General features: G+C 45.6%; 1 protein-coding gene and 1 pseudogene across 1 annotated transcript in view; one reads left to right on the forward strand and one right to left on the reverse strand.

Moving 5' to 3' along the window:
- Positions 1-3,074, reverse strand: part of LOC129011991 (myomegalin-like) — a 38,107-nt pseudogene extending 35,033 nt beyond the window's left edge.
- Positions 1-23,847, forward strand: part of LOC129015142 (neuroblastoma breakpoint family member 11-like) — a 2,260,169-nt gene that overhangs the window by 70,648 nt on the left and 2,165,674 nt on the right.

Genomic DNA, 23,847 nt, shown 5'->3' on the forward strand with positions numbered 1-23,847 from the left:
TATCTATCCTGCGATTGTAGCTAGAAGACCTGACGTTTGCTTTGACTTTAATCCTAGCAGCCTCCAGAGACCGGAGTAAACCATTGGCCCGGAAGGGCACCAGATTCTGGAGTTTAGCCCACAGTGCATAAACTAGGGGGTGGCCTGGCCAAAAGGAAAACTTGGACATGCTCTTTGTCTCACAATGGAGCAGAAAAAATTCCCATAGGTGAAGATGCCACCTCTCAAGGGCCCTTTGTCTGTAGCTTCCACTGATGAAATAATGCGGTTATAGTCTTTTCTGGTAGAGAAAATGGCTGTATCAGTTGGATTTTTTAAAAACACAAAACGAGAATGAGTTTTAATGAGTTTACAATAAAATCTAAACTAGTTGTCATGGTCTACACCGGTTTGCCTCCATTCCTCATCCACCAATTTTTATGAGAACAGTAAATTATTACTATTATTCTTGTTTTTGAGATATAGTCTTGTTCTGTCACCCAGGCTGGAGTGCCATGGCTCAATCTCGGCTCACTGCAACCTCCATCTCTCGGGTTCAAGCAATGAGAACAGTAAATAAACTACAGTTCACATAAAGTGCACAAATCTTTAGTGCAATTTGTTTAATTTTGTTAAATGTAATCACCACCCAGCTCAAGTTACAGAAAATTGCCATCATGTGAGAAAGGCCTGTTAGAGCCCCTTTCCAGGCAATTCCCACCCTGTGCCCTCTTAGTTAACCACTATTCTGATGTCTATTCCCATAGGTTACAATTGCCTGCTCTTAAAGTTCACATGAGTGAATGGACATATCTTTTGGATCAGGCCTTTTTTCTGCAGTTATGTTCATTATACTCATGAGATATATCCATGTAGTTTCATAGGTCACTTCTCAATTTTGGTGTTATTGAATTCTTGTGATGAATATTCTTATAGCAGTCTTTTTGTGCACTTGAGATTCATGGAAGTACTTCAATTGCTGGGTCATGACCTGAGTATAAGTTTAACATTAGTATAAATTGCCAGTCTTCTAGAATGTTTTTTCACCAGCAATGATAGTTGAAGTGGCACTAAATTCTTGTTAGCATGTGGTGTACTAACTTTGTTAAATGTAGCTATGCTCTCAGACCAGTCTGGCCAACATAGCAAAACCCTGTCTCTACTAAACATACAAAAATTAGCCAGGCATGGTGGCATGCACCTGTAGTCCCAGCTACTCAGGAAGGGGAGGTTGCAGTGACTCAAGATTGTACCATTGCACTCCAGCTTGGGTGACAGAGTGAGACCCTGTCTCAGAGAAAACAAAACAAAACAAAACAAAACCTAGCCATACACTGGTGAGTGGTTAGTGGTATCTCAGTGTGGAATTAATTTGTACTTGTCTAAAGAGCAATACTCTGAAGCATATTTTCTTATGGCTTCCGGCATATAAGAAATTCTCTTTTGCAAAGGCCTATTTGAATGTTTTGCCCGATTTTATTTGGCTTAGCTCTATATTACTGATTGATGAAAGTTCTCTTATATATTCAGGAATTGAGTCATTTTTTACATAAATATATTGCAAATGACTTTTCCCAGTCAGTGACTTGACTGACAACTGAAAGCTGTCAACTGAAAAATCACACCATTTATAAATTTAGAAAGGAGATTTTATTTTTTATAAAGGGTTACAGCCTGCAAGATGGCCATTCTGACAGACTGGGAGGCATACCTTCCTGCTGAAACCCAAAAAGTAGGTTTGGGGGGGTGCGGGGGGGAACAGGGATTTATGTCGATCTGGTTGGCCACATATACATATTCAACAGGGAATAGGAGGAGCTCTGAATACTCATGAAGGGATCCTGCTGCATGCCTGCTAAGCAAACATGCCTGTTACATGCAACCCATGTTCACTTTGGGGTAGAGAAAACATTTAAATACATTATAATTAGGCCCTATGCTTCAAAAAGTGAAGCAGGGACACAAAGGCAATCAAGTGCATAGCCTCTGTAAACTGTCCAGAACCAGTCCACAGCCAGTGGTCTCTTATCAAGAGAAAGTTACTGAAATCAGTCTCTTGTCCAATCAAAGAGGCAGTTATGGCTTGTGTAGGGAAGGCTCAGTCACTTTATGGTAATGGGTGACCTGCAAGTGCTTCATCATTGCTTATCTCAAGCCCAGGGCTTGTTTAGCTAGAGAGAAAAAGGAAGAAGAAGAAAAAAAAAACTGTGGCAATTAGAACATAGTTTATTTTATAAGTTGAGGAGTGCATGACTTAACCTTGCCAGGCATGGCCTTAGGTCTTGTTTATAATACAGTATCTTACTACGGTAAGGAGTCTGTTCTCGCCGCCTTTCTTTCCCGTGAGAAAGGGATCGCTTCCGGACAGGATCGAAGTGAGCAGCTGGTTTCCCCTTCGTATCCTTCCGGACCTGGGCGTCTCGGGATCTCAGGCTGACCCGAGACCTAACTCCCGGCGAGTGGGAACAGCAGGAGCCTGGAAGAGCGTGCGCACCGGGGTGGAGGCTGGGCGCCGGGGGTGGAGAACCGTAGACAAACCCTCTTCTTCCCGGTGCACCGCGCACCTGCCCCCGGAGATGCCGAACGAATTGGCTCATAAAGCTTTTCTGCAACTGAAAGAGGCCTGAAGCTCCAGGAGGGGCGAGAGGAGCCTCCTTGAGCAAGCCCAGCCCTCTGCCTGGCTGGCCCTGGTCAACAGGCTCAGAAGAGGCTGATTTGGAAAACAGAACGGAAGAAGAGACCTAAAGGTTTCGAATCTCATGATGTGGAGATGTTAAAAGCCTCAAATCTTAAGGTCCGACTGTGAGGGGGAGCGAGGGTGTCTCGAGCTGGATCCACCCTTGAGCCTTCACCTGGATAGTCCTCTGCACAAGTTCAGAGAGCAGGACTATGCGCACCCATGGTTCTCAACAGGCAGCAACTTCGCCCTCACACGCCTCTCCCATCTCTGCTGGGACACTAGGCCAAGGCTGGGGGAAGCAGGGAGGGAGAATGTTAACCCCCTGGCATGTATTTAGTCAGCAGAGGCGAGGGACGCTGCTAAACACCTTACAATCCACCGCGGGAGGGCCCCTCCCCCACCCCGAAATAGCCATTCCGCGGAGGTGGAGAAACTCGCGTGTAGATCAATGCCCACGCACTTGGCAGATGGGAAATTCCAAATTGGTGACCAATTGGATCTTGGATCTGAGGAAAAAACTCCAGAGTCAGAGGGAACTCTCGAAGATTTGCCCGGAGCAAACGGAAGGGTGGCGTTGCCATCGCCTAAGATGGGAAAACGGCAGGTGTCACAGGTTGCAGGGGAAGGTCGGAGACCAGTTGAGGGGCCTGGCCCCTTCCTGGAAACATTCCCATCCAGCCCGTCTCGGTTTCCGCATCCGTCTGATTCCTTATGATGTTGAGGGTGCCAGGGTCTGGGTCCTTTATGATGCAGAGGGTGCCCCCGTTTCACCCCGGGCGCCTCCCGGCTCCCGCCTCCTTCTGGCAACCTGGTGCGCGGCTCCGGACCTGGCGACCGGCGACCGTCTTGTCAGTTGCTGCCACCTCGCATAGGCGCATCTCTAGGCCAGTGGTGAGCTGTGGCCGGGTCACTGCAACTCACTCCAGGACTCGGGACTCGTGGCCTTGGTGTCGCTCGCGGAGCCCTCGGTGTGTCGCCTGCAGGCTCTTTTTTTGAAGAAAGCAGGGAGGGAACGGCCTTGTGAGACTACTCCAGGGGCAAAGAGCGACCCTCGCAAGGCCCAAGTCCTCCCAGAGCACAGGCAAACTGTCGCTTCAGACCGTAGAAGGGAGAGAAAGCACCCTACCTTATGTCCCTGGTGGTCTAGTGGCTAGGATCCGGCGCTTTCACCGCTGCGACCCAGGTTCGATTGCCTGTCAGGGGATGTTTTGCACTGGCCGCCCTCCAGCAGGAATCTTCCTTTACTAGGCTGTCAGCCGGCCTGCTCCAAGAGCCAGATGCAGAACAGTCTCCACAGAGAGGGGCAAACCCGGGCGAAGGAGGGCAGGTCGTGGTGGACCACCTCTTACGACACACCGCTCCTATTTGTCTCCGTGTCCGTCATCCGCAGAAGCGGCTTTAGAGAGCGACTGAGCGTCTCGTTCAGGTGTACACAGCCGTGCAGAGATGCCAGCCCCCGTGGAGCTGCACCTAATAAGCCCACCCTCTTTGCCTTCGCCGTCCGGGAGGCGCCTATCGGGCTGACCTGCGAATAACTAAGAGCGAGGCCAAGCCAAGTCGTGGCGTTCGTGCGTGCCATGGACACCGGCACTGGCCAGTCAGCGGAGCCTCCTCACCTTGGTTCGCAGCTAACCTGCTCCTTAGGCCTTCGGAAGAGGCGACCGGAAGCGATGCCTGCATAGTTGGGAGGAGGGTGAGCGGCGGGTGAGGTCCTCCAGGGCGGTCTGGTTGGCTGATTGAGCGGTAGAGGGAGGCGATGTTAGCTGACCCAACAAAGACAGCAGGTGGAGTAGGCACAAATGGAAAACTGTGGCCCGTGCCCTAAGCAGAAAAGGCAGATGTAAAAATCAGCACTAGGACGTGGAAGCGATGGTACCACAGTCAAATGCCACAATGTCTACACTCTACCAAGCACTTGCGCACGCTCCCCCTTTTCCATTCAGAGGTTGGTGCAGGCACAACGCAGAGTACTAACCACTATAGAATCCCAACGCGCCCCACACCTACTGCCGTTGTTTTGCTTTCCCACCCCTCTTTTATTTATTTGTATTTTTTTTTGAGAGACGGAATTTCTCTCTGTCGCCCAGGCTGGAGGGCAGTGGCGCCAACTCGGCTCACTGCTACCTCCGCCTCTCAGGTTCAAGCGATTCTCCTGCCTCAGCCTCCCGAGTAGCTGGAACTACAAGCGTGCGCCTCCACGCCCAGCTAATTTTTGTATTTTTAGTAGAGACGGCTTTCACCATGTTGGCCCAGCTGGTCTCGAACTTCTGACTTCAGGTGAGTGATCCACCCACCTCGGCCTCCCAAAGTGCTGGGATTACAGGCGTGAGCCACTGCTCCCGATCCTCCGAATATTATTATTATTTTTTTAATGTAAAAACATTTATGCGATTTTTACTTGTTTATTCTTGGACAGCTACAGGTTCTTGTGATTTTCTCTCACGTCTTCTGCCCGTTTCCCCTCTCCATTCTGATACGTATCCCATCTTCTCTGCATCCAGCCGGTGCCCTTTGCACGGGCATCCTGGGCTGTCCCATCGTCTTGTCCTGGTCTCCCCTGCTTCTCCCTCCTCCTTTTCACGTTTTCCCTTTTGACTCCCCTGCCTCTTTCCCGCTCCCGCCCCACCGACACCATCTACTGAAGCCGAGTTGAGTGAGGGGAGAGCAAGCGGAGCAGGTGATTGTCTGAAGGCAGTGCAAAAAAACAGAAAGAGCTACCATGAGAGCCGTCGGGGCCTTCATCTTCCCTTGGGCCCTACTAGGCTCGGGCTGGGGTCACAGATCCAGGCATTTCCAGAGGCACTGGCTTCTGAAGCAGGCGAGGGTCAACGCAGGGTGAAGGCCATTCGGCCGCCCTTCTGGTTTCAGAGTCAGGCAATACACGCGTTTCTAACGTGCAACAACACGATTAGTCGACTCAGCCTCTCTGGTTTTCCGAAGCTTTGTAGTCTGCACACTTGTCCTGCAGAAAGCGAACGGCAACCCCTAGAGTTTAGCAATTGCTTAATCTAAGTTGAGATGAAAGGGACAAACTGAGGTTGTCTCTGTCGCGCAATCGGTTAGCGTGTTCAGCTGTTAACTGAAAAGTTGGTGGTTCGAGCCCACCAAGGGACGTGATTTTAAATGTTGGTAGTTGTGGCCAGGCACCGTGGCTCACACCTAATATTAATCCCAACACTTTGAGAGGCCAATGTAGGGGAAGCCTCACCTGAGCTCAGAAGTTCAAGACCAGTGAGAATTCCATCTCATTAAGAAAAAAAAAAAAAAAATGCAGTTGTTTCTCCTCAGGCCTATCACTATACTTAAAAGTGCACACGTACCCTAAAACTTAAAGTATAATAATAATAAAATAAAATAAAATAAAATAATTTTTAAAGATGGCTTAGTTTAAAAGGTATACAGTTAAAGCATAATAAAAATGCCTCAGTAATCAAAAAAAAAAAAAAAGTGAAAGGCTCTTCCTTTATCCCTGTGTCTTGTGCATCCCACGAGGACACAAAGCAGAAGGTCCCCCTCCGAGCCTCCTATAAAATAAGATCCCTCCAGATCTTATTTGTTTGTTTGTATGGGAGCCTGAAAGTATATGAAGAAAGAAACTTCAAAAATTCTGCCTTGCTTTCCACAAAAATTAACCCATCACAGTCTGCCTTCAAGTGGTATCATACCTGTTCACATTACTCCTCTCCCTGCCTTTATGCTATTGTCATGCATTTTACTTTACACGTGTTATAAACCTTACAATCCATCTTTATTACTTTTGTTTAAGGAGTCAGATGTGTTTTTGTTTGTTTGTTTGTTTTTTGTTGTTGTTTTTAAAATGAGTCTCACTCTATCCGACAGGCTGGAGTGCAGTGGCACAATCTTAGCTCACTGCAACCTCTGCTTCCTGGGTTCAAGTGATTCTTCTGACTCAGACTCCTGAGTAGCAGGGATTACAGGTGTGGGCCACTACACAGGACTAATTTTCGTATTTTTAGTAGAGGGGTGGGGGGGTGTCACCATATTGGCCAGGCTAGTCTCAAACTCCTGACCTCAAGTGATCTGCCCACCTCGGCTTCCCAAAGTGCTAGGATTACAGGTGTGAGCCACCATGCCCGGCTAAACAGTCAGATATTAAAATTATATATTTGCCTATGTAGATGTCATTTCTAGTGTTTTTTTTTTTTTTTACACCAGATTTTCATCCGGTGTCAGTTTCTTTCCGCCTAGAGGACTCCTTTAACTTGTCTGTTAGATATCTTCAACTTGTGCTATCATTCACTGATGTGCTGTTCATTAAAAAAAAAAAAAAAATTGTTACCGTGAGTTGTATTTTAGATATTTCAATCATTTGTGTCTTTGTGTTTCTTAATCTTTTTTTCTGCAGTGTCTAATCTGCTGCTAATTGAATCCAGTGAATTTATTATCTCAGATGTTGTAGTTTTTAATCTCTAAAGTTTGATTCTGACCACTTTTATATGTTTGATACCTCTGCTTAATTCTTTGGACCCATAGAATATTGTCATAATAACTGTTTTAAAGTCCTCTGTGTTCTTTTTTTTTTTTTTTCTTTTTTTTTGAGACAGAGTCTCACTCTTGTTGCCCAGGCTGGAGTGCAATGGCATGATCTCAGCTCACCACAACATCTGCCTCCAGGGTTCAAGCAATTCTCCTGCCTCTGCCTCCCAAGTAGCTGGGATTACAGGCATGCACCACCACGACTGGCTAATTTTTGTATTTTTACGGGAGATGGGGTTTCATCATGTTGACCAGGCTGGTCTCGAACTCCTGACCTCGGGTGATCTGCCTGCCTCAGCCTTTCAAAGTGCTGGGATTACAGGCATGAACCACCATGCCTGGCTGTCCTCTCTGTTAATTCTAACATTATGTTAGGTCTGGTTCAATTCTGATTAACTAATTATTTCTCCTCTTTATGGGTAATTGTTTCCTGGCTCTTTGCATACTTGGTATTCTTTAATTGGATACTGGACATTGTGAAGTTTACCTTCTTGCATACCAGCTATTTTTAAATTCCTTTTTTTCCCTTGACAGCAGGAAGTTATATTTTATAATTCCTATAAATCATCTTGAATTTTTTCTTGGGTGTGCTTAAGTGACCTGTAAACATTTGGATCCTTTTGGATCTTACTTTCATGAACTTTTACATGGTTAAGGAGTAGTGCTCAGTCCAAGGCCAATTATATCCCACTATGAAAGCGTTATGAATTATGAATAATTCCAGTCTGGCTGGTGTGAATAGATACTGTTTTCTGCACAATGTGAGTACCAGATGCAATTCCATGATTTTCTTGGATGTTTCTTTCCCTGGCAGTAGTCAGCTACTCTTTTCACAATCATGCACCGACTAGTGCTCTGCTGAATACTGGTGGCAGAAACTGTACATATGCCCAGATTCTCTCTCTGCTCAGCTCTCTTCTCACTGGATCTTTGTACTATGAACTCTGTCTTGCTCTCCCCATTTAGCTCCAATTCCTCAATTCAGGGAGTCTGCCACCAATCCTTTTCTTTGTGCCTAGCCTGGAAACAATTCTGCACCAGGCTGGCATTCCCTTCCATCCCAGATGGAACTCCAGAAAAATGAGGGGGTTCAGTGTAACTGAAAACAGTTGGGCCATTGCATTCAGTTTGAACCAGTTGATTTGCATGTCTGTAAAGGAGTCTGGAAAATGAACCCTAGGCCTAATGTGAATGGTGAACAAAATCAGATCTAGAAGTATTGAATGTATCATAAGCTAAGCAGAATTTTTTAAAATAACAGCATTAGTGATTCAGGTGGAATTTCTTTCTCTTCCCTATGTTCAGTTTCTGGCGAAAACATGTAGTTTGTTTTGTTTTCTTTTCTTTTCTCACTGTCAACATAACCTCATTTGTTGCATCTGTTGGAGTCTTTATTACTCACCTGGTGAGTCTGGTCTACACAGAGATTGAGCAGCCAGGAGCAGGGCCACTGTGAGCTGAGGAAATGTGGGAAAGAAAAATCCCATTGGCCTTTTTTTGTTTTTTTAGAGGAATCTCACTCTACCACTCAGGCTGGAGTGCAACCTCAGCTCACTGCAACCCCCAACTCCCAGGTTCAAACGATTCTCCTGCCTCAGCCTCCCCAGTAGCTGGGATTATAGGCACCCACCACCACACCCAGCTAATTTTTGTATTTTTAGTAGAGACAAGGTTTCACCATGTTGGCCAGGCTGGTCTCAAACTCCTGACCTCAGATGATCCACCCACCTCCGCCTCCCAAAGTGCTGGGATTACAGGTGTGAGCCACCACACCCAGCCCCATTGGCGTTTTTGGAATAAAAGATGGTAATACATTGTCTCCTCATCAATGTGTCTGTCTTGGGGGTGGGGTTGTGATACTGGAGGAATTAGTGCTTGGCCTGAAGTGCAGCAACAACCCATTGAGCCCACCCCACTCACCTTCCAGAGTGGGAAGTAAATTCTGGTGTTTTTCTATGGGTTTATAACCTTTAAAACTAGTAACCTTTTCACATCTGTCTATACTCCTGGTGGATCCATGAAGTCCTGTCAAAAAATCATAAAGTCACGGTTTATCCATGACATTTGTGCTGGGCCTTGGGCAGAAACTGAACCTCCAGCAAGAGGTGTATATCTGGAGTGGGCTGGCAGAAAGCTGTGAGGAGAGTCCTTGGACTTTTGACCTGGGTTAAGGGCAGATCTCTGAGGATTCAGATGCCTTGGCCTGCAGCTACACCAGTGCTAGTCACTCAGTGGTTCCAAGCAGCAGTCTGGCACCCAAGTGCCTAAGCACTCCCTCCAGAGAAGAGAAGGCAAAGCAAGTCCTGGATGCAGTGACCCCAAACCTGTCAAGGAGAATAGAAGGCAAAAGCAGGAGACAAGGGTGGGAAAGTGGGTGAGAGCCTTCTGGGACCTGTACACCACACATTGGGAATCGTGTCTATTAAAACTGTTGGTTCCTGAAGCCTCTGGAGGGTGGTTTGGGCAATTACAGTTTTCTGAGAAAGGTTATTTGGGGGTAGGGAAATGTAAGCATTGTTAATATAAAAATATTTGAGACAGAGTCTCACTGTGTCACCCAGGCTAGAGTGCAGTCGCGTGATCTCAGCTCACTGCAACCTCTCCCTCCTGGGTTCAAGCGATTCTCCTGCCTCAGCCTCTGGAGTAGCTGGGATTACAGGCACATGCCACCATGCCTAGCTAATTTTTGTATTTTTAGTAAAGACGGTGTTTCATCATGTTGGCCAGGCTGGTCTCAAACTCTTGAACTCAGATGATCCACCCACCTCCATCTCCCAAAATGCTGGGATTACAGGCATGAGCTGCAGAGCCCTGCCTAAAAATACTACTTTTGCGGGACACAGTGGCTCACGCTTGTAATCCCAGTGCTTTGTGAGGCTGAAGTTGGTGGATCACCTGAGGTACGGAGTTGGAGACCAGCCTGATCAACATGGTGAAACCCCTGTCTCTTCTAAAAATACAAAAATTAGCCAAGCATGTTGGTGCACACTTGTAATCCCAGCTACTGGGGAGGCTGAGGCAGGAGAATCACTTGAACCTAGGAGGCAGAGGTTGCAGTGAGCAGAGATGGCACCATTGCACTTCAGCCTGGGCAACAGCGAGATTCCATCTCAAAAAACCAAAACAAAAACAATAACAAAAACACATCTATCTATCTATCTGTCTATCTATCTATCTATCTATCTATCTGTTCTTAATTGGTGTGAATATGGAATATTGACTCTATATCCTTGGCTTGAGGTCCAGATGCAGCTTCAGATTGGTTTTCTCGGCAAATCAACCTGTTCCACAACTGTGCTCCTAGATGGAGGGGAGCCAAGCAGGACGCCCAGGAAATAACTCCTGAGCTTTCAAAGATGTAATCACATTGTCAGCCCATGGAGAAATTCGGACATTAGAAGAGAATGAAGAGAACTTTATGCAATTTCCTGATCTAAAACTTAACACTGTTGTGTTGCCCTCAACCTCTCTTGCTGAAATGGTTGCCCGGTGACAAATGTGCCCTTCCATCCTCACCACTCTGACTAGCAGGACAAGGAAGGAAGTGTGGTTCGCTGTGAGCAGATTTGTTGATTAGTAATGGCATTCCTTTCATGTTTCTTTAGAATCACCTACGGATTTCCAACCTTCAGAAAAGCAAGGGTGTTCCCACTCGATTTCAAACCGGGAGCCTTTCACATGTGAAGCGAACATGTAATCACTACACCACAGAAACCCCTCACAGTTCCTGGCACAAGACATATTCCTGAAAATGTTAACGTTTGCTGTTTTTAACTACTAGAGTTTCCAGTATAAGAAATTCGACTGTTTTTCAAAATTTCAGTGAAAAGGACGCCAGGAAACACAATCCCTCAGGCAGACAGGCTGAACCCTCATTTATGGTTCCATGCCTAGCCCCGAAGCCAAGACCCTAGGGACCGCCAATCTGGCTTTGGGATCCCGCATCTTACGCAGGGTTTCCAGGAACTGAGTGCCCGTGTGTGAGATTCTCCCAGCTGACTCTCTCCAGCTCCCAGAAGTTTCAGGAACTGGTGGGTTTTGAGCGTGGGAGCCCTGAGTGTCCTGTGCTGCGGAGGAGTATGGACGCCGCCCCTGCAGGGCTGCTGACTGCGCCTCGGGGGCCTTTTCCCCCCGGCACTGGCCATCAGGTCTCTTGGCTCTTGACAGGCGATCATGTTTCGGGTCTTCCCAGGAACCACAGGACCCTCCCTGCCCGCCCTTCTCCCAGGCCGAGGGGCCTGATCCACATGCTCTTTCCTTTCCAACCCTTTGGCCTCAGCACCTCGAAGTCTTCTAAATGACATCCTTCACTGCCACTCTCACTTAGTCTATTCGACTCAATTTAAGCTATATTTATTCACATGTTCAAGTTTTAGCAGGTACTGTAGCAAATGCTGTGTCTCAAGGCATTTGACTGTTTGAAAATATAGAACATCCAACCCAGGCTAAACTGTGCTTCTTGGCCTGCATTGAATTCATTTGAAGACCAGGCCACTAGGTTTATAAAACACAAGGGTTTCAGAGCCGTCACCACTGAACGACACAGGAGCAGCCTATTCAGATTTCATGATCACAGGATCTCCACCTCCATCTTGAGATTTTTTTTAAGGCAGCTTTATTGCATTCCTTCATAATACTTGAAACCTTTTGTTTGCCTTTTTAATGTTCCTACTCAACAGGTCTTGAAGTGAATTATAACAAAGAGGTAAGGGCAGTTTTCAGAGAAAGGTGGTGTCTGTGAAGTTTTCAAGTTTGTCTCACAGCAAAAGGTCAACAGGCAGAATTTCCTTTTGCTGAAAGATGTTAATGTTGTTTCTAAATGTTCTTTAGACATGAGTGTAAAACAAATTTGGGGAAGAAAGTGCCATTTTCTCCAGCAGTTGCTTTTCTTACTGCAGAGGTTACCATATTTCCTTCACATCCAAAGTTCAAATGCTCCCACCCTGGGGAAAGTGACAAAATATTCACTGGATGCCAGGTTGCAGTGTCCAGCTTTGTTTAGCTTTGGCTCAGACTGGAGACTGGGACTGGACTGGACTATGTCTGCCTCACTAGAGACTGGAAGCCCAGTTCCAGATGAAGCAGACATCATGGTAACTTTTGATTAGGCAATTTTGTGACATCTTTTTCTGCTTTCTTCCCTCTGCAATTTCTCTCTCTCCCTCCCCACTGACCCAGAGGAGAGGATTCACCGTCTTTCTGACTCAGAACATTTTGAGTTCCTTCCTGGACAGAAAAAAAAGGCAATTGCCCTTTATCCTACAGGAGCAGAAAGGGCTGCAGGTATCTGGAGACCCACGAACTCACTTTGTGGGCCACTGCACATCTGTGCCTTGCGGGATCCTAGCATACCCAAAACTGTGCGCTTGAAGCTTCTGTGCCGGCTGAACAGGAACTATGGGGTACCTGACTCTTCAAGAGGAGCCACACAGAGAGGTCTTAAGCATGTCTCTGGACCTTGAACACAGGCCAGAAAGAGGCTTGAAGGTGAGGGCAGAGCCAAGGAAGGGTGGAAAGACAGGCCAACCCACTCTCCCAAGGGTACCTTCTTCAGGACGGTCATTTACTCTAATTTAGTGATCAGGAAAGGAAAGGATTGTGTAGAGCAACGTCCCTACTTGAAAACATGAATTCCTACCTAGATGTGGAGTCTGAGTAAAATATCGGCATCAAAAAGAACTCTGGTTGGCTGGGCAAGGTGTCTCATGCCTGTAGTCAGTGCACTTTGGGAAGCCTAGGCAGGCTGATCCCTTAAGCTCAGGAGTCTGAGACCATTCTGGGCAAAATTGCAAAACTCTGTCTCTGTGGAGGCGCACCTGTGGTCCCAGCTACTGCAGAGGCTGATGTGGGAGATCACTTGAGCCCGGGTGTTTGAGGCTGCAGTGAGCCATGATCACACTACTGTACTCCAGCCTGAGTGACAGAGCAAGACCCTACCTTAAAACAATCAAAAACCTGCGATTTTTTTTTCTCTGTGTACTGCAAGGATGAGAACAAAGAGCTTCAACTAAGATGGAAATGGTGCAGATGCAAAAGGTTTTAGGGGGAAACCTCTGATGTTCTGTCAGGGACCACGGGCCTTGCTTGAAAGAAATTTCATGCAGGGTGTCTGGTTTCCTGCATGTGTCTCAGGCCTGCTGTTGGTGGTCCCAGGGGCTGAGTGCTTAGCACCTTCTCAGCTTGGGTGCCTCCCCTTTTGCCTTCTCCCAGCAACCTGGTCCACTGCCATGGCTCCTGTGGCCATCTCTCCAGAGCCATGCTGTCACCTCGAAAAGCGACATCTCTAGATCAGCTTTTTTTTCATTAAATTGGAATATGAATATATTTACTAGGATGCTCACAAAATAAATGACCCATTAATTAGCACTCTCCTCATATGATAAAGAATACATATGACCCACAGTGTGGCAGGAAACAGGGGTAAGGACTATCAGAGCTGGGACTAAGTGTCCACTAAAGAAATCTCGATTCACCAAAGAGAAGTTGTTTCCTTGGATTCCATCATCTCTGCTCTAGCTACCAGGTCTCCACAACCTTTCCAGAATCCTTCATTCCAGCACCAGTTCATGTTCTTTGCCCTGGCCACTCCTGACTCTTTCAAGACCTGAGTCCACTTTCCCATGTCTCACTCACCCACCTCTGAAATCTTGCAGCACATTTCTTTGGTATGCTGCTGCCCTGCCACCATCAGGGGCACAATTGTCAGGTGGAGGAAGAACATACATACCGAAAGCAAACAGCAGGGATACATTAGTAAATGACACTTGGACATAAACCAAACAACCTCACAGAAGACATGCTTCCTCCCAAAATGATACATAATCCCCTAGAAGCAAAGGAAACTCCTCAATCATTTTAACATGAATGAATGATTCTGTATGCCAGGCACAGGGGATATATAGTGGGTGGTGTTTACTTCCATTGTACACTGCACACAGTAGAAAGTTAGTGACTGGAAGCTAGAACCAGGTCTGTATCCCCACTCCCATCAGATTCTCCTGGCCCTTCCTGCCTTTGATGGTGCCACCACTCTACTTCCTCTGCTCTGAACATTTGTTCATTTTTCAATAGAGAGGATAAGAGGATGAAGGATGGCAGAGAAAGGGTGGGCAGGGAGAAGGGGAAAACAACCCTGTAAAACAGAACAAAAACTATACAAAACCCCAGAAACCAGATTTAGTACTATAATATTTTACAACAATGGAAAGTAGCTGAAAATAACCTCAGGGGGAGGAGTCAGCAGAGATTGTGCAGCAGAGGCCACAAGTTTAGACTCCACGGGTTTAGACTTTCCATGGACTGCTGAATGGACTGGATCAGCTGTGAGCCTTCTTTGATGGTGTCAGAACAGGTGATGACAGGACTGGAGACCCCACAGGCCCGCCCCAGGGCCTGCCTGGAGTGCACAAACATTCCAGGCAGGCCCAGCACATTCTTGTCTTCACACAGCAGTGGGAGGTGCAGAATGCTCTCTAGCAGTGTGGTGTCTGTAGCCACTATAATGAACTCACAGATGCCTCTGTTGAGGGTTTTGATGGCCTCATTGGCTCCTGTCTGAAGCTGCTTGTGTGCTTCCGGTGGCTCCGCACTTCTCAGGGAGCACAGTGGACTTCAGAGTCTCTAGATCGGTTTTGACTTGTGCATCTGGCAGGCTTCGTGGGCATTGCAGGTAGGTTCACCTTTTGGAGAAACCTTTGGAAGGCAAAAGGAATGAAAAGTACTTGCTGGTGGTCTGGTGGCTAGGATTCAGCGCTTTCACTGCCGCGGCCCGGGTTCGATTCCCTGTCAGGTATAGAAAAGGTATAAAGCAGGTGATCTCTTCCCCCTTGTTACTGGAACTTGTGATATGCCCCAAGGCCCAGTTGCAATAGAAGTCTGTGTAGTATTGGGTGCCAGAAAACTCTGGTGAAGAAGGGGAGTTAATGGCAACCCTCTGCCTGTTTCTCATGCTCCCGACCGAAAACCTTGTTACCTAAACTTTTCTCCCTTGGGCATCCTAGTACTCCTGGTTCTTTTCATATCTCCATTTCTCATACAGCAGTACTGACTTCAGAGGTCGACTAAGCAGCTTGCTCAAGGTTATACAGCTATGCACTGATCCATACCTGGATGGGGCTCCTGCCCTATTTACTGGGCTGCCATTACTGACAGAATGAGTTCTGCATCTGGTAATGGCTGCTTGCTGCTTTCAGAGTAACTCTCCCACAGATAACGACTATAAACTGGAAAAAATTATTTCCTATATATAAAATATAATTTGAAGGTGCTGGAAGACAACAAAAGCAGGCAGACATGTGGAAGAATGGCATGTAGTGAGTTTCCCATTTTGCAAACTTTCAGCAGAGAGCTGTTAACTGAAAACCATACACTTTGTGAAGTTACAGAGGAGAATTTATTTCTTATAAAGGGTTACAGCATGTGAAGTGGTCATCTTGACAGGTTGGGAAATGCAGGAAGCCCAGAAGCAGGCACTTCGAGGGAGGGAGGGGCAAGACAGGAATTTAAGTTGAATGGGTTGGCCTAACATACATATTCAACAAGTTATAGGAGGATTCATGAACATTTATGAAGGGGGTCCTGATGCATGCTTATTGAACAAACATTCACGTAATATACAACCTTGTTCACCTTGTTATGGATACTTAGCATTTAACTGCATTACAATTAGGCCCTATACACAAAGGTCTTTTCAGGACACAAAGGCACTCAAATGCACAGATACTGTAAAACTGACAGCACCAGTCCATGATTGCTGGTCTTCTCATCAGAATAAAGTTATTGAAATCAGTCTCTTGTCAGTCAAGGCTGTAGTTATGGCTTGTGGAACAGTGGGATTCGGTATCTGGTGAGGGGTGAGCAGCAAGTACTTCAGCACTGCCTATTCTCAAGGCCAGTGATTGTTTAGCTGCTAGAGAAAAAACCTTGTGGCAGTTAGAACACAGTTTATTCTTTGCATGTATGGGGTGTGTGAGTTAATCCTTGCCTGGAATGGTCCTAAGTCCTATTTATAATTTGGTGTCTTATTGCCATAAAGAGTCCATTCCGTCAGTCTTATGATCTCTGTGATAACATTAATGTTGGTCAGTTTTGCCTAAACTGCAAAAGGGTAGGAATATAATGAGGCTTGTCTGACCTCCTGTTCCTTCTTGGCCTGGGACTCAGTTTTTAAGGTTTGCCTAGGGTCCCGTTGGCTAACAGGGGGTCCATTTAGTCAGTTGGGGGACTTAGGATTTTATTTTTAGTTTATAGAACAAACTTTGCTGCACCTTACTTGGATTAGCTAAATTACAATACAAAACCAAACCATCTTCCTAGATTAAAGGAACAGAGGACAAAGTTTTAGACAACCACAGCAGTTGGAACATCAAGGGGTTAGGTGGAATCTCAGAAAATAAACAGCACAGTAGGGTGACTACAGCTACCAGGAGTATATTGTACATTTCAAAGGAGCTAAGAAGAGAGAATTTGAAATGTTCCCAACACAAAGAAATGATAAAATGTTTGAGATGATGAATATCCTAAGCATCCTGATTTGATCATTACACATTGTAAGCATGTAACAAAATATCATATGTACTCCCATAAACATGTATAATTATTTCATATCAATTAGAATATAAAACTTAAAATAATAATAATAGTAAGCAAAGAGGGCAGGAGAGAGCTTTTGGAGGTGGTAGTTTTTTTTTTTTTTTTGAAATGGAGTCTCCCTTTGCTGCCCAGGTTGGAGTGCAGTGGTGTGATCTCAGCTCACCACAACCTCTATCTCCCAGGTTCATGTGATTCTCGTGTCTCAGCCTCCCAAGTAGTTGAAATTACAGGAGTGTGCCACTATGCTAACCAATTTTTGTATTTTTGATAGAGATGGGTTTCACCATGTTGGGCAGGCAGGTATCAAACTCCTGACCTCAAGTGATCCACCGGCCTGGGCCTCCAAAAGTGCTGAGATTATGGTGTGAGCCACCATACCCAGCTGAATAGTTTTATTGTATACGTTGTGGTGATAATTTTTTTTTTTTTTTTTCGAGACGGAGTCTCCCTCTGTTGCCCAGGATGGAGTACAGTGGCATGATCTTTGCTCACTGCAAGCTCTGCATCCTGGGTTCACGCCATTCTCCTGCCTCAACCTCTTGAGTAGCTGTGACTACAGGTGCCCACCACCATGCCTGGCTAATTTTTCTTGTTTGTTTTTAGTAGAGACGTGGTTTCACTGTTTTAGTCAGGATGGTCTCAATCTCCTGATCTCGTGATCCACCTACCTTGGCCTCCCAAAATGCTGGGATTACAGGCATGAGCCACCACACCCAGCCTGTGGTGATGATTTAATGTGTCTATACTTATTTCCAAACTCAGCAAGTTGTGTTTATTACATATGTACAGCTTTTAGTATACCAAGCATACATCAATAAACTGCTTTAAGAAAAAATACAAACCAGTGCTCAATGAAATAAAAGAGCATACAAACAAATGGAAGAACATTCCATGCTCATGGGTAGGAAGAATCAGTATTGTGAAAATGGCCATACTGCCCAAGATAATTTATAGATTCAATGCTATCCCCATCAAGCTACCAATGACTTTCTTCACAGAATTGGAAAAAACTACTTTAAAGTTCATACGCAACCAAAAAAGAGCCCACATCACCAACTCAATCCTAAGCCAAAAGAACAAAGCTGGAGGCATCACGCTACCTGACTTCAAACTATACTACAAGGCTACAGTAAACAAAACAGCATGGTACTGGTACCAAAACAGAGATATAGATCAATGGAACAGAACAGAGCCGTCAGAAATAATGCCACATATCTACAACTATCTGATCTTTGACAAACCTGAGAAAAATAAGAAATGGGGAAAGGATTCCCTATTTAATAAATGGTGCTGGGAAAACTGGCAAGGCATATGTAGAAAGCTGAAACTGGATCCCTTCCTTACACCTTATACAAAAATTAATTCAAGATGGATTAAAGACTTAAATGTTAGACCTGAAACCATAAAAACCCTAGAAGAAAACCTAGGCATTACCATTCAGGACATAGGCATGGGCAAGGACTTCATGTCTAAAACACCAAAAGCAATGGCAACAAAAGCCAAAATTGACAAATGGGATCCAATTAAACTAAAGAGCTTCTGCACAGCAAAAGAAACTACCATCAGAGTGAACAGGCAACCTACAAAATGGGAGAAAATTTTCGCAACCTACTCATCTGACAAAGGGCTAATATCCAGAATCTACAATGAACTCAAACAAATTTACAAGAAAAAAACAAACAACCCCATCCAAAAGTGGGTGAAGGACATGAACAGACACTTCTCAAAAGAAGACATTTATGCAGCCAAAAAACACATGAAAAAATGCTCACCATCACTGGCTATCAGAGAAATGCAAATCAAAACCACAATGAGATACCATCTCACACCAATTAGAATGGCAATCATTAAAAAGTCAGGAAACAACAGGTGCTGGAGAGGATGTGGAGAAATAGGAATACTTTTACACTGTTGGTGGGACTGTAAACTAGTTCAACCATTGTGGAAGTCAGTGTGGCGATTCCTCAGGGATCTAGAACTAGAAATACCATTTGACCCACTCATCCCATTACTGGGTATATACCCAAAGGATTATAAATCATGCTGCTATAAAGACACATGCACACATATGTTTACTGTGGCACTATTCACAATAGCAAATACTTGGAACCAACCCAAATGTCCAACAATGATAGACTGGATTAAGAAAATGTGGCACATATACACCATGGAATACTATGCAGCCATAAAAAAATGATGAGTTCATGTCCTTTGTAGGGACATGGATGAAATTGGAAATCATCATTCTCAGTAAACGATCACAAGGACAAAAAACCAAACACCGCATGTTCTCACTCATAGGTGGGAATTGAACAATGAGAACACATGGACACAGGAAGGGGAACATCACACTCTGGGGACTGTTGTGGGGTGGGGGGAGGGGGGAGGGATAGCATTAGGAGATATACCTAATGCTAAATGATGAGTTAATGGCTGCAGCACACCAGCATGACACATGTATACATATGTAACTAACCTGCACATTGTGCACATGTACCCTAAAACTTAAAGTATAATAATAATAAAATAAAATAAAATAAAAAATAAAAAATAAAGAAAATAAGAAAATATAATTATCGTAATTGTCCTGTGACGAATAGATGCCAAATAGAAACAAATACAAAATCTAAGAAAACACAGAATATTTGTTGATAAATAGATTTGTACAAGAATATTCATGCACTGCAGCCTTCTTCATCATAGTCCAAACTAGAAATAACCAAATTGTCCATCAACTGTGGTGTATTCACCTATTAGAATAACACTCACCAGTAACACCCAAATAAACTAGATACATATAATTATATGGATACATTTCAAAGACATGGAAAAAACGCATAACACAAAAAGTGAATTTATGTGAATTTCAAGATGACAGCAACATAATATATGGTGATAAACATCAGAATAGTGATTAACTAAGGGGAGAAGGGTGGGATTGCCTGGAAAGGGACTCTATGGACCTTTATAAATTTTTTTTATTTTTTAAATTTGAAAAAAAAAAAATTTATAGAGATGGGGGTCTTGCCATGTTGCCCAGCTGGTTTCAAATTGCTGGGCTCAGTCAATCTTTCCACCTCAGCCTCCCAAGTGTTGGGATTACAAGCATGAGCTACCATGCCTGGCATCTACAGACCTTTTTGGGATGATGGAAGTTTTCTGTAACTTGATCTGGTTGATTATTTCATTTGTCGATATTTAATAACCTGTCCTAGTTAATATATTTGAAATTTACGCTGTGTGAATTACATTTCAATAGTTTGCTCTTTAGCATAAACATGGGGGGTGAGGGATAGAAGATGGAGACAAGCCAGTGTAGACCATGGCAAGGAGTTTGGATTTTATTTTAAACTCAATGAAAGCTCATTTTCATTCCCTCCCCACCCCTCACAAAATCCCTCCTAATATCTCAACCAGAAGAATAGTTATGACAACGCAATTTCATTAGTGGAAACTGCAGACAAGTCTCCTTGAGAAGAGGCATTTCACCTTATGGGGTGGTTCAACTCATGCCCAGATGTGAGGCACCTCCAAAGTTCCCAATGACCTTGTGCAGGTTTGTTTTTGATGGCCCTGGCTGTATCATGCTGGCAAGTCAGTGGTAAGCCTTGTTCTCTAGTCACAAATAAGGGCTGCAGCCATTGTGAGGAACAGTGAAAACCAGTTATGACCACACCACTGCATTAGTGGAAGCTACCAACATGGCAGATTGAAAGGTGGCATTTTACCCTTTGGGATATTTTCTGCTCAATGGTGAGACATAGGACATGTCCCAGGCCCTAGGTGTGTGCAATGTGGGGTCTCCTTTTTGCCTGACTGCATTGCATTGCAGGAGTCAGTGGTTAAACCCTGCTAAACGACTCAGTCAGTGCACGGATTGAAAGCAAACAAAAAGACAGTTCAGTTTCTCCCCAAAAAGATGCCATACACTGCCATTTCGGATTGGAATCGAGGTTCTGCATTCACAACACAAAGTGCCAATCACTAGACCACCATGGCACACCATAAACTTGCTGGCAGATGCTGAGTTTTCTTTAATACTTTCAATGTAAAAATATTCACAATATTTTGTTCTTGCCTCACTTGCTTTCTGACAGGTTGAGTGGAAAGAAGCACAAATTCCTATATTCTGTTCTTTCCAAAAAGGTTTAGTTTGATCAGAATGCAGGATATTGAACAAGATAACTAGCCTATCCACTTCAAAAACTTAGCAACAAGAACAAAGAAGTGGAGGGACAGTTCTAAGTAAGTAAAGTGCAATTGAGGAACTTTACTTGGAACCTAGGGAAGCAACATCAGTACCACAAGTCACCTCTCTCTCTCTCTCTTAAATAAATATTATATATACACATACATATATATATATGACTTGTGTATATAATATATATAATACACACACACACACACACACACACACACACACACACACACACACAAAGAGAGAGAGAGAGATTAATTAAGCAAAGAAGAATTCCTGAATCAGAAAGCTCCAGAACCAGAATAGGTTCAGAGAGGCTCAAGTGCTACCATGTGGTAGGAGAAGATTTATGGATGGAAAAGGGAAAGTGACTTACAGAAAACAGAAGTGAGGTACAAAAATAATTGGATTGGCTACAGCTCTGAGTTTGTCTTGTTTGAACCCAGTTTGAACAGTTGGCCACCTTTGATTGGCTAAAACTCAGTCATTGGCACAAGAGTAGGTTACAGGTTGTTTATACATCCAGTTAGGTTACAGTTCACTACATATGGAGAAAACTTTAAAATATGGATAGAGGCAGCTTCCAGCTAATGATATGTATATATCTTTAAGATATTGATGCATATAAATATCATTAAATTAAGACATTTATGCATATGTAATGTGCATATGTGTTATATATACACATACATACACACAAGCACACACTATATATGCATAAATATCTGTATACATGCACATATATGTGTATTGATGTGACATTTTCTAAACAATTAGAAAATTTTTATCTGGACTGTATATTAGATAATATTATTGAATAAATGTTAATATCCTTAGGTTTGATAATTGAATTATATTATAATTATATAAGATAATGTCCTTAATCTCATGAAATACATGCTGAACTATTTAGGGATGAAGTGGAGTTTTTTTGGTCTGCATTTACTATGAAATATGAATGTGTGTATAAGTGTGTGTAGACAGAGAAAAAAGGTAAAGGAATGCTAATTGTTGAACTTGGGTGAATGATGTAGAGGTGTTCTTTTTTTTTCAACTTTTCTGTAGGTTTGAAATCTTTCCCTCTCCCTCTCCTTCTCCCTCTCCCTCTCCGTCTCCCTCTACCTCTCCCTCGTCCTCGCCCTCTCCCCTTTCTTCAGTCTCCCTCTACTTCTTTCTTTGGTCTCCCTCTGTTGCCGAAGCTGGACTGTACTGCCGTGATCTCGGCTCACTGCAACCTCCCTGCCTTGGGCCCCTGTGATTCTCCTGCCTCGGCCTGCCGAGTGCCTGGGATTGCAGGCGCGCGCCGCCACGCCTGACTGGTTTTTGTATTTTTGGCAGAGACGGAGTTTCGCCGTGTTGACCAGGCTGGTCTCCAGCTCCTGGCCTCAAGTGATCTGCTTGCCTCGGCCTCCCGAGGTGCTGGGATTGCAGACGGAGTCTCCCTCACTCAGTGCTCAACGTTGCTCAGGCTGGAGTGCAGTGGCCGTGATCTCAGCTTGCTACAACCTCCACCTCCCAGCCGCCTGCCTTGGCCTCCTAAAGTGCTAAGATTACAGCCTCTGCCCGGCCGCCACCCCATCTGGGAAGTGAGGAGTGCCTCTGCCCAGCCGCCATCCCGTATAGGAAGTGAGGAGTGTCTCTGCCCAGCCGCCCATCATCTGGGATGTGAGGAGCGCCTCTGCCCGGCCGCCCCATTTGGGAAGTGAGGAGCACTTCTGCCCAGTCGCCCCGTCTGGAAGGTGAAGAGCACCTCTGCCCGGCCGCCCCATCTGGGAGGTGAGGAGCGCCTCTGCCCAGCCGCCACCCCGTCTGGGAGGAAGTGAGGAGCACCTCTGCCCGGCCGCCCCGTCCGGGAAGTGAGGAGCGCATCTACTTGGCCGCCCCGTCTGGAAAGTGAGGAGCGCCTCTGCCCGGCTGCCCCCTCTGGGAAGTGAGGAGCGCCTCTGCCTGGCTGCCCTGTCTGGGAGATGAGGAGTGCCTCTGCCTGGCCGTCCCATCTGGGAGGTGAGGAGCGCCTCTGCCTGGCTGCCACCCCGTCTGGGAGGAAGTGAGGAGCGCCTCTGCCTGGCCGCCCCATCTGGGAGGTGAGCAGCGCCTCTGCCCGGCCGCCCCATCTGGGAAGTGAGGAGCGCCTCTACCCGGCCACCCCGTCTGGGAAGTGAGGAGCACCTCTGCCCGGCCACCCCGTCTGGGAAGTGAGGAGCACCTCTGCTTGGCCGCCCATCATCTGGGAAGTGAGGAGCGCCTCTGCCCGACCGCCCTGTCTGGGAAATGAGGAGGACCTCTGCCCGGCCGCCCCGTCTGGGATGTGAGGAGCGTCTCTGCCCAGCCGCCCCGTCTGGGAGGTGAGGAGCGCGTCTGCCCGGCCACCCTGTCTGGGAGGTGTACCCAACAGCTCCGAAGAGACAGCGACCATTGGGAGCGGGCCATGAGGACCATGGCGGTTTTGTTGAAAAGAAGGGGGGGAAGTGTGGGGAAAGGAAGGAGAGATCAGATTGTTGCTGTGTCTGTGTAGAAAGAGGTGGGCATAGGAGACTCCATTTTGTTCTGACTAGGAGAAATTCTTCTGCCTTGGTATGCTGTTGATCTATGGCCTTTCCCCCAGCCCCCTGCTCTCTGAAACATGTGCTGTGTCAACCCAGGGTTAAATGGATTAAGGGCGGTGCAAGATGTGCTTTGTTAAACAGATGATTGAAGGCAGCATGCTCTTTAAGAGTCATCACCACTCCCTAATCTCAAGTACCCAGGGACACAAACACTGCAGAAGGCCGCAGGGACCTCTGCCTAGGAAAACCAGAAACCTTTGTTCATGTGTTTATCTCCTGACCTTCTCTCCACTATTATCCTATGACCCTGCCATATCCCCCTCTCTGAGAAACACCGAAGAATGATCAATAAATAC

The sequence above is a fragment of the Pongo pygmaeus genome, chromosome 1 (assembly GCF_028885625.2).
Source record: "Pongo pygmaeus isolate AG05252 chromosome 1, NHGRI_mPonPyg2-v2.0_pri, whole genome shotgun sequence".
Taxonomy (NCBI): Eukaryota; Metazoa; Chordata; class Mammalia; order Primates; family Hominidae; genus Pongo; species Pongo pygmaeus.